The sequence below is a fragment of the Thalassophryne amazonica genome, chromosome 1, assembly GCF_902500255.1.
Source record: "Thalassophryne amazonica chromosome 1, fThaAma1.1, whole genome shotgun sequence".
Taxonomy (NCBI): Eukaryota; Metazoa; Chordata; class Actinopteri; order Batrachoidiformes; family Batrachoididae; genus Thalassophryne; species Thalassophryne amazonica.
In genome coordinates this window covers 90610336-90619845 of record NC_047103.1, presented here as the reverse complement: position 1 = coordinate 90619845, position 9510 = coordinate 90610336, and positions in this window count along the sequence as shown.

The following is a 9510-nucleotide window of genomic DNA, read 5'->3' as shown; positions in this document are numbered from 1 at the left end:
GGCACCGATGCTCCCTGCAACAGGTGTCTCCACTCCTCAAGAGCCTCCTTCACCACAAGAAGTTCCCGATTGCCGACGTCATAGTTCCGTTCAGCTGGGGTCAACCTGCGGGAAAAGTAGGCACATGGATGGAGAACCTTGTCGGACTCCCCGCTCTGGGACAGCATGGCTCCTATCCCTGAGTCAGAGGCATCCACTTCAACAACAAACTGGCGCTTGGGATCGGGCTGCACCAGAACCGGTGCAGTCGAGAACCGGCGTTTCAACTCCCTAAACGCGGCTTCGCACCGATCTGACCAGGTGAAGGGGACTTTTCTGGAAGTCAGGGCTGTCAGGGGGCTAACTACCTGACTGTAGCCCTTGATGAACCTCCGGTAGAAATTTGCAAAACCGAGGAACTGTTGTAGTTTCCTACGGTTCGTTGGTTGGGGCCAATCTCTCACCGCCGCAACCTTGGCCGGATCAGGGGCGACGGAGTTGGAGGAAATGATGAACCCCAAGAAGGACAAAGAAGTGCGGTGGAACTCACACTTCTCACCCTTCACAAACAGCCGGTTCTCCAACAACCGCTGTAGGACCTGACGTACATGCTTGACATGGGTCTCAGGATCCAGAGAAAAGATGAGTATATCGTCTAGATATACGAAGACAAACCGATGCAGGAAGTCCCGCAAGATGTCATTAATAAATGCTTGGAACGTCGCGGGCGCATTAGTGAGGCCGAACGGCATGACCAGGTACTCAAAGTGACCTAACGGGGTGTTGAATGCCGTCTTCCACTCGTCTCCCTCCTGGATCCGAACCAGGTGATAAGCATTCTTAAGATCCAATTTCGTGAAAATTTGGGCTCCATGCAGGGGCGTGAACACTGAATCCAACAGAGGTAACGGGTATCAGTTGCGAACCGTGATCTCGTTCAGCCCTCTGTAATCAATGCATGGACGGAGTCCGCCGTCCTTCTTGCCCACAAAAAAGACCGAGTGGTAAAGGCGGTTAAGATGTGCTGCAGCTCACTCAACACGCCTCCTGCCTGTGCACCTCGCTCTCCCATTGGCTGTTCAAGCGATGGTTGACGCCCCTCGGGATCCATGACGCTGGCCGAGAAATCCTGTTGTGAAAGTGACGTGACACAGACCCACAACAGGGGGCGTTAATGAACGGACAATGGATAAGCCAAAAAGTAACAATTTAATGTTGTGAATCACACAACGATGTACAGACAATAACAATACAGTGACTGTCAATCATACACCAGGTGATGTGTGGGCAGGCTCGACGATAGAAGACGCCTGGCGAGAGAGAGGCCGGATCCACACAGCTTCCACCACCAACGGAGCTGAAGAACACCAGAGCCGCCAAGCCCTGCGCCCCAGGTGGCCGCTGTCTTCAGCAGTCAGACCCGGTACTGCTGGCAGAGAACAAAGACAGTCCTGATGAGTGTGAGGACACACACTCAGTAATCCCACAGTCTGTATGCAGTAAGGAGGGAGCACCTCCACTTCCAATCACACACTTGTACAGCTCCTGGTTCAACCACTTATCTGGGTTGGGATGTGAGGCGAAGCCGTCGCTGTCACACCAAATGCCAATCCCTCAGACAAGGAAACACTCCAGGAAAACGGCTGTAACAGAAGTTCAGGTTAAACACACAAAGTGTCTGTCAGCAGAGAAATTACCTGATTGGTAGTTGATTTCTCGGCGGGGAGGTGGAGTTGCAGTCCGGTCTTTATGGTGGTGGTGATGAGTAGTGGATGGGTGACAGCTGGTACGGATGATGAGTGACAGCTGTCACTCCTGGTCGCTCCGACGCCCTCTCGTGCTTGAAGCCCGCACTTCAAGCAGGGCGCCATCTTGTGGTGGTGGGCCAGCAGTACCTCCTCTTCAGCGGCCCACACAACAGATTCCATACAGACCTAGTTGAACATTAACATGCCCAGGATGGAGCAATTTGGTGTTCATTGTATAGATCAGAGCTGCCTAGATTTGTTCCTGGAGGAGAGCAGTCCTGAATGATTTAATGCCTTTTTGCTTCACGTACTGCTAATTAACTAAAAGAGGTATGCTCAGCCAATTAGGACCTGGGAAACACTAGAGTTAAATAATCAGGTGTGGGTAGAGCAGGTAGACATGAAAATATGAAGGGCAGGTGACCTCCAGAAACAGATTTTGGCAGCTTGGGCATAGATGGAATAATGTATGGGCTTGTCTAGGCTGAACAACAAAGGCCCCAAGTTGCATACATCCCCACATTTTTATTCACAAAAATACTATAAGTACATGGGCCAACCAGGTCTGTCTCACAAGGGGACAAAAGAAAACTTAGACTCCAGCCTCTATGTACTATGGCCAATACACAAAAATGTATACTAGTCCTCTCAGGGAGATAGGTATAGTCAAGTAGAGTCTAAATTTCACAGTGATCCAGTCATACTGAAAAAATATACCACATTATTTATGTGATATAATGATTCCAAAGAGGTGTAGTTTGGACTTTAACTCAATGTTGTGGTGTAAAAAGAGCAAAAATGATGACAGGTCGATTTCAGTTTGTACAGGAGTCAAAAATTAAAGTTGCTCCAATTTTAGTTTAAAGAAAAAGTGATAGAAATTATTGGTTCAGTGAATATACTTTTTTAAATGAATTGTTTGCACCATCTGTTATGTCTCGTTATCATGTTATGGAGTCAGTGTTATGGGGTTTCGGGCATCTGTTAAGGATGCCTCCTGGGCGCCTCCCTAGGGAGGTGTGCCAGGCACGTCCATCTGGGAGATGACCCCGGGGAAGACCCAGGACTAGGTGGAGAGATTATATCTCCACACTGGCCTGGGAACGCCTCAGGATCCCCCAGTCAGAGGTGGTCAATGTGGCACGGGAAAGGGAAGTCTGGGGTCCCCTGCTGGAGCTGTTGCCCCCATGACCTGAACCCGGAAAAGCAGTTGAAGATGAGTGATGAGTAATGGATTAATGTGTTCAAAAAAGGTTCAAATGTATGTGATAGAATGCAGTGGATGTTGGCCTTGTTTGAGCATTACTTTGGACACCAAGCATTCAACAGTCAAAACTATTCTATTTGTTAATCCTATTAGCTCAACTAATAATTTGTATAATTTGGTATAGTGAGGCTGTATTGTAAATGTCGTTTATTCCCCTTAAGTGGTACCGCTTATGTCAAAATTGGCCTGGTGGTTTACATGGCTAACAGGAGGGAGCTCAGTCCTAGGGTACATCAGTACTTTACTCTGCCCCTGGCTCAGGGTCACCTTAACAAACAGACATGAGTTTTTTTCCATTTTCAATTCATTTTCATTTATATAGCACCAAATCAGAACAGAGTTGCCTCAAGGCGCTTCACACAAGTGAGATCTAACCTTACTAACCCCAGAGCACCAGCGGTAAGGAAAAACTCCCTCTGAGGAAGAAACCTCAAGCAGACCAGACTCAAAGGGGTGACCCTCTGCTTGGGCCATGCTATGGACATAATTACAGAACATTTCACAAAACAAATATACAGGAAATGCAGTTGGTGCACAGGACAGGAGGGTCTCCAGCATGAATACCACCCCCATCTCTGGATGGAGCCGCACCTTAAACAGAGAGAAACAACAGAATCAGGCATCAGAAAGACAAGAAATACAGTATAATTTGCCAGCATTAAACAAGAAAAACAGGAAATACTAAAGTGATCGCCGTCCACGAGCTCTAAGCTTCACTAAAAGACCCAGAATTTAGGTAAAGTTGAGGCCACGGCACGCTCTGTTTCCTAATAAAATGAATTAAAAGAGTAAAAAGTGTAAAACGATACTATGCCAGTATGCTAGCCATACGAAAGGGAAAATAAGTGCATCCTAAGTCTGGAGTTGAAAGTCTCCACAGAATTTGACTGTTTTATTGATGCAGGGAGATCATTCCACAGAACAGGGGCACGATAAGAGAAAGCTCTGTGACCCACAGACTTCTTATTCACCCTAGGGACACAAAGTAGTCCTGCATCCTGAGAATGCAAAGCCCGGGCCGGTATGTAGGGTTTAATTAGGTCAGCTAAGTAGGGAGGTGCCAGTCTGTGAACAGTTTTATAGACTAGTAGCAGAACCTTAAAATCTCATCTCACTGGGACAGGAAGCCAGTGAAGGGATGCCAAAATGGGTATAATGTGGTTGAGCTTTCTGCTTCGTATCAAAAGTCTGGCTGCAGCATTTTGACACCAACTGGAGAGCCCTAATGCTTGACAGCTGTAAACCAGAAAATAGAACATTGCAGTAGTCCAATCGAGAAGAGATAAACACATGAATCAGGGTCTCAGCATCAGCCATAGACAGGATGGGACGAATCTTCACTATATTTCGCAGATGGAAGAAAGCAGTCCTCGTAATATTTCTAATGTGGGGTCAAAGGACAATGTAGGATCAAAAATTACCCCAAGGTTCCTCACTTTGTCAGTGTGATGTACAGTATGACACACGAGCCTAGGCTAAGCATTAACTGGTCAAATTGATGCCAATGTCTCATTGGATCAAGAACCATCATTTCAGTCTTATCAGAGATTAAAAGTAGGACGTTTCGAGACATCCAGCTTCTCACTGATGCAAAGCAATCTTCTAAGGATTTTATGTGAATGAGATTACCAGCAGTTATCGGCATGTATAACTGAGTATTATCAGCATAGCAGTGAAAGGTAATCCCAAAACGCTGCAACATGTGTCCAAGGGGTGCTATATAAAGGGAGAAAAGCAGGGGGTGTAAGACAGACCCCTGTGGAACCCCAAATTTCATGTCACTAAGATTAGAGGTAGTGTTACTGTACAAAACGCAGTGAGAACTAGTGGTCAAGTATGACGTCAACCATGCAAGGGCACTCCCAGTAATCCCAAAATGATTTTCCAGCCTATTAAGTAGAATATGATGATCCACGGTATCAAATGCAGCACTGAGATCTAACAACACCAGAACGGTAGTGGCATCCGAATCCATTGGAAGCAGAAGATCATTCACCACTTTAGTGAGAGCTGTCTCTGTGGAATGGTATTTCCTAAAAGCAGACTGTAGTGGCTTAAAAAGATTATTCTCAGTAAGATAGTCCACGAGCTGCCGTGACACCACTTTTCCAGAATTTTAGAGCAAAATGATAGAGTTGATATCGGCCAATAGTATTTCAATACACTTGGGTCAAGATTCGGTTTCTTAAGTAATGGTTTAATCACTGCAGATTTGAAACATTTAGGAACAGATCCAGAAGTTAAAGATGAATAATTCCCAGCAGAGTCGGCCCAAGAGTGGACCACAGGTCCTTAAACATTTTTGTTGGTATAGGATCAAATAAACAGGGTGTCCTTTTTGTTGACGTTACAAGTTTTGTCAGCATGCCTAGTGAGATACTCTCAAATTCTATAAATGTAGGTAATACCTCAGTAATGGCGCCCACCTCAATAGGGTGTAGTGGCTTGGATAAGTGGATATGACACCTAAAAAATTAGGTAAAACTGATATAGATATCAAAAATATACATACAGTATAGTAAGTTGAAAATGGTTTTAATCATTATCACTGAGAAATAAAGTTTGTACAGCTTCTCCAAAGTGTGTTTCTTGGAAAGCGCGCTGGCAGCGTTCCATCAGCGGTCACGTGATGCCGTAACGTCACAGCGTGTAGAGTCCCATCTTTGTCTGTTTGATTGACAACAGGAACAGATAGACCTCAGGATGGACAGTGACGAGATCGAGAACTTTTCTGACTCCTCTTCAAGTGTGGATTGTTTCTGTGAGGAAATTGAGACTGACTCGGATCCTGAGGATGTTGTAGCAGTGATTAGACTCTACACATTTGAGCCGTATCTTTCGGACGAACATTCAAACCAGGAGCATTCTGACAGCGAAAATAATGCCGACGGTGCTTATGGCGGAGCCGAAGCAGAAACGAGACGTGCCAATTCCGATGGATTTTAAAAGGCTGCAGAATCCGGAACGGTAAGGGAAGCTTTGATTTTTGTTGCTGCTGTTTATAACACTATAATTATAGCATTTTCAATTCTAGCATCTGTTTACCACCTTTATTTTTCCGGAGCCGCGATAGTGTAGCTACTACTTGTGGACCACCATCATTACCTTCGGGTTTTTGCCGTTTTCGAGTGCCAGACATTGCATTCATCTGTGTTTAGTTTTAGTGTTAGTATTTTCACAAAAGAATAGGAAATAAATGGCGAACGTTTTGAAAAAGATCGCTGAAAACAACAGTGAACATGGCACCGCCGTGTTTACTACATATTGCACTGATATTTTTACAAGTTCCTTGACCATTTCAAGATTATTGTGAGCATATTATTTAGGTTTACATTTTAGGTGTTCCTGTGAGTGGTGCAAGAACATGGAGACGGTAGAGGAAAGTGTCTGCTGTCGGGAGCAAATGAAAAGGCTAAAACCTTTCGCCCTTGTGTTTGTGCAATATGCTGCGACACACTGGTCAGGCATATTGACAAACAGGTCCCTGAGTGTTTAATCAAAGTTTCTGCCACTAAAAAAAGTGCAAACAATGGCCGCCAAGCGTGCAAGCCGATATGGTCTACAGGCAGTGACGTATTTCAGGTTTGGTGCTTAGCGGGAAGCTGGTCACGGGGTGTGCATATTTTTCAGTGGCGGGATGTTCAAATGTTGTATATAACGGGAGAACCGCATCCATTTTCCCAAAACGCTTAGGTTGACCAAATTATATAACCTTTGTTACATGTAATAGACTATGTTGTCTTTAAGTGTCATATCCACTTTAAGGCATGCTGGGATATGGTTAACCTAATGTCTTCTATTTTCCTCTCAAAGTAATCCAGGAAATCTTGTGCTGTAAAAGGAGAGCGAACTACAGGTGGTTGTCCATGAATAAGTGTTGCCACCGTGTCGAACAACAACTTTGAGTTATGCTTGTTTTTGTTGATCAGTCCGGAGTAATAGGTCCACTTTGTAGCCAGTAATGCATGCTTATAGTCTAAGATAGCATCACGCCATGTAAGGTGGAGGATTAAACAACGAGAAGCCGTGCATTATACAGTTTGAATGCACGATGCGGAGTCTAAAACACCACGACGCGAAGCGGAGTGCTGTTACTCCGCAAGTGCATTCAAACCGTATAATGCACGGCTTCGAGTTGTTTAATCCGCTTATACCATGGTCCCACACAGTGAGCTAACACACAAATATTTATTTAAGTTAACAGAACTTGATAAAAATGCGTAAGTATTTGGGACTATTTTATACCAGTCTCAAGACATTTTGCCTCTGATGCGCTAACCGTGTCTGCGGGCTCACGCCGCAGCGGGCCACTCACACCGCCCCCCTCTCTGCTGTATGGAGCTGTGACCAACTGTCAACAGGTCCAGAAACTACGCTCGCTGTTTTGATGCAGAGCGCTCCAACAGCCCGCAAGGATAGAACTGTTCTCTTCTTCTTTCCCATCTTCAATCTTGTCCAGTTCGTCCGATGTTAAATCTTTACGCCGTTGCTTTTGCTGTTCTTCTCGTCTGCTCTCCTCTTCTTTCCATTCCTTAAACGTTTTATTTTGGGCAAAAATATTAAAATTCACTTGGAAATCCATGTTTTATCACGTTTCTGTCATTCACCTTTCAAAACACAGCTGATCTGCGCCAGCTGATTTGCGCGTTGCTACGGTGATGACCAGAGCGGAGTGATTATAACAGTGATTTAACTCGTCAAACTCCGTGTGCGTATATACGAAAATAATGCCAGTTAGACATGGAATACTCACTGACCATGGTATAATTGTAATTTTGAACTTTGCCATTTCTGTTCTAGACCTCTAGCCTTATGCTTGAGATCACGCAGGTAATCACTGAACCAAGGTGACAGTGTTTTGGGGGAGTGTGGTTTTAACACAGGTGGAGCAATCATGAGTGTAGTTTTGAGTACTGAGTTTAAACTATCCACAAGACTCTCTACTGATTGGGTATTTGCCAAATGTGAAGCTAAGACATCAGGCAGTCTAGCTTCGAGTTCAGTCTTAGTTGAGGAGTTGATGCATCGGCGTAGTGATATATAAGGTTGTTGTTCCACTAAACACGGCAGCGAAACTGTAAACGTAATAAGTGAGTGATCAGACAACACTGAAGTAAGAGGCATGATGTCAATATTTATGACAGCAATACCACGTGTGAGAACCAAATCCAGGGTATTTCCACTAATGTGTTTCGAGTCCCGAATGCACTGCTGAAGTCCGAATGCATCCACAATTTCCATAAATGATTTGCAGAGGGGCTCAGAAGCCTTATTTATATGAACGTTAAAGTCACCAATGATCAGAATGTTATCTGCACTAGCTGACAAGTTAGAGATGAACACACCAAATTAATCTAAGAATTCAGAATATGGGCCAGGAGGCCTGTATACAGTGACAAAGTAATACGGCTCATTTTTATTCTTCTCACCTTGGCAATGCGTAATATCCTGAGCAGAGTGGAGAATCAGATGCTCAAACAAGTTATATTTGTGACCCCCCAACAGCTAATAAGCTAAACCTAGATTTCTAAATAAGAGCAACACTTGATGCAAAGCCTTGCTTTGCATCACGAGGGACACAGCTAAATGTATATGCTGGTGGGTAGGCCTCATTTAAGGGGAGGACAGCTGTCGGTTTAAGCCAGGTTTCACATAACCCAATCATATCTAAGTGATGATCAATAATTAGATCATTAATCAACAATGATTTTGAGGATAGTGATCTTATGTTAATGAGACCCAAACTAAGGACCTCAGTGGGGTTCACAGTTGAACTGTTTCGGTTTAGGGGTGGTTCCAGAGTAGCATATGCCTAGAAGTAGGTTTAGGTTTGAGACATTCCACGCGCGTTGTAGGTAGCAGACACAAAATCTTTGATATTGTTGGAGCAACCACTGGGCCATCCTCAATTTTAACATCATCCAATGTAGTAATGGGTATTAAGTTTGCAAAGCATATCCCTCTATGATTTTTATGGACATGTCTACGGAAGCAGGCCACAGTCTCAACTTGTTGAATTTCCCTCCCTGGCAGATAAACTGCACTATCACCATAGTGGATTTTCCGCACTAATTACCCCGCTAAGCTAATGGATTCCACATCCACATTTGTCATAAGTCTTGCAGCGTCTCTAATCACCTACTCTGTGGCCTGCTGTAAATTCCTACTGTTACTCTCCCTGTAGAGCTCTATCTATGTTCGCAGGCAAGATGGCGGTGCCTTCCCCAGTAGGGTGGAGGCTATCTGGCATCAGCAAGCCACGGTGGCCCCAGAACGAAGGCCAGTTATCAATAAAGCTAAAGCCTTGCTGTCTACAAAATTGCACCAGCCACCTATTTAATGATGTCACTTTGCTAAATGCCATCAGTACCCCGGGAGGGAAGGGGACCAGAGACTGTTAATCGATGCCGACACATCTTTCTGGCAAGGTCACAAGTCCTCTCTATGTCCATTTTTGCGACCCCTGAGTGCTTCATCCTGACATCATTGATGCCGACGTAAATAACTATGTGACTC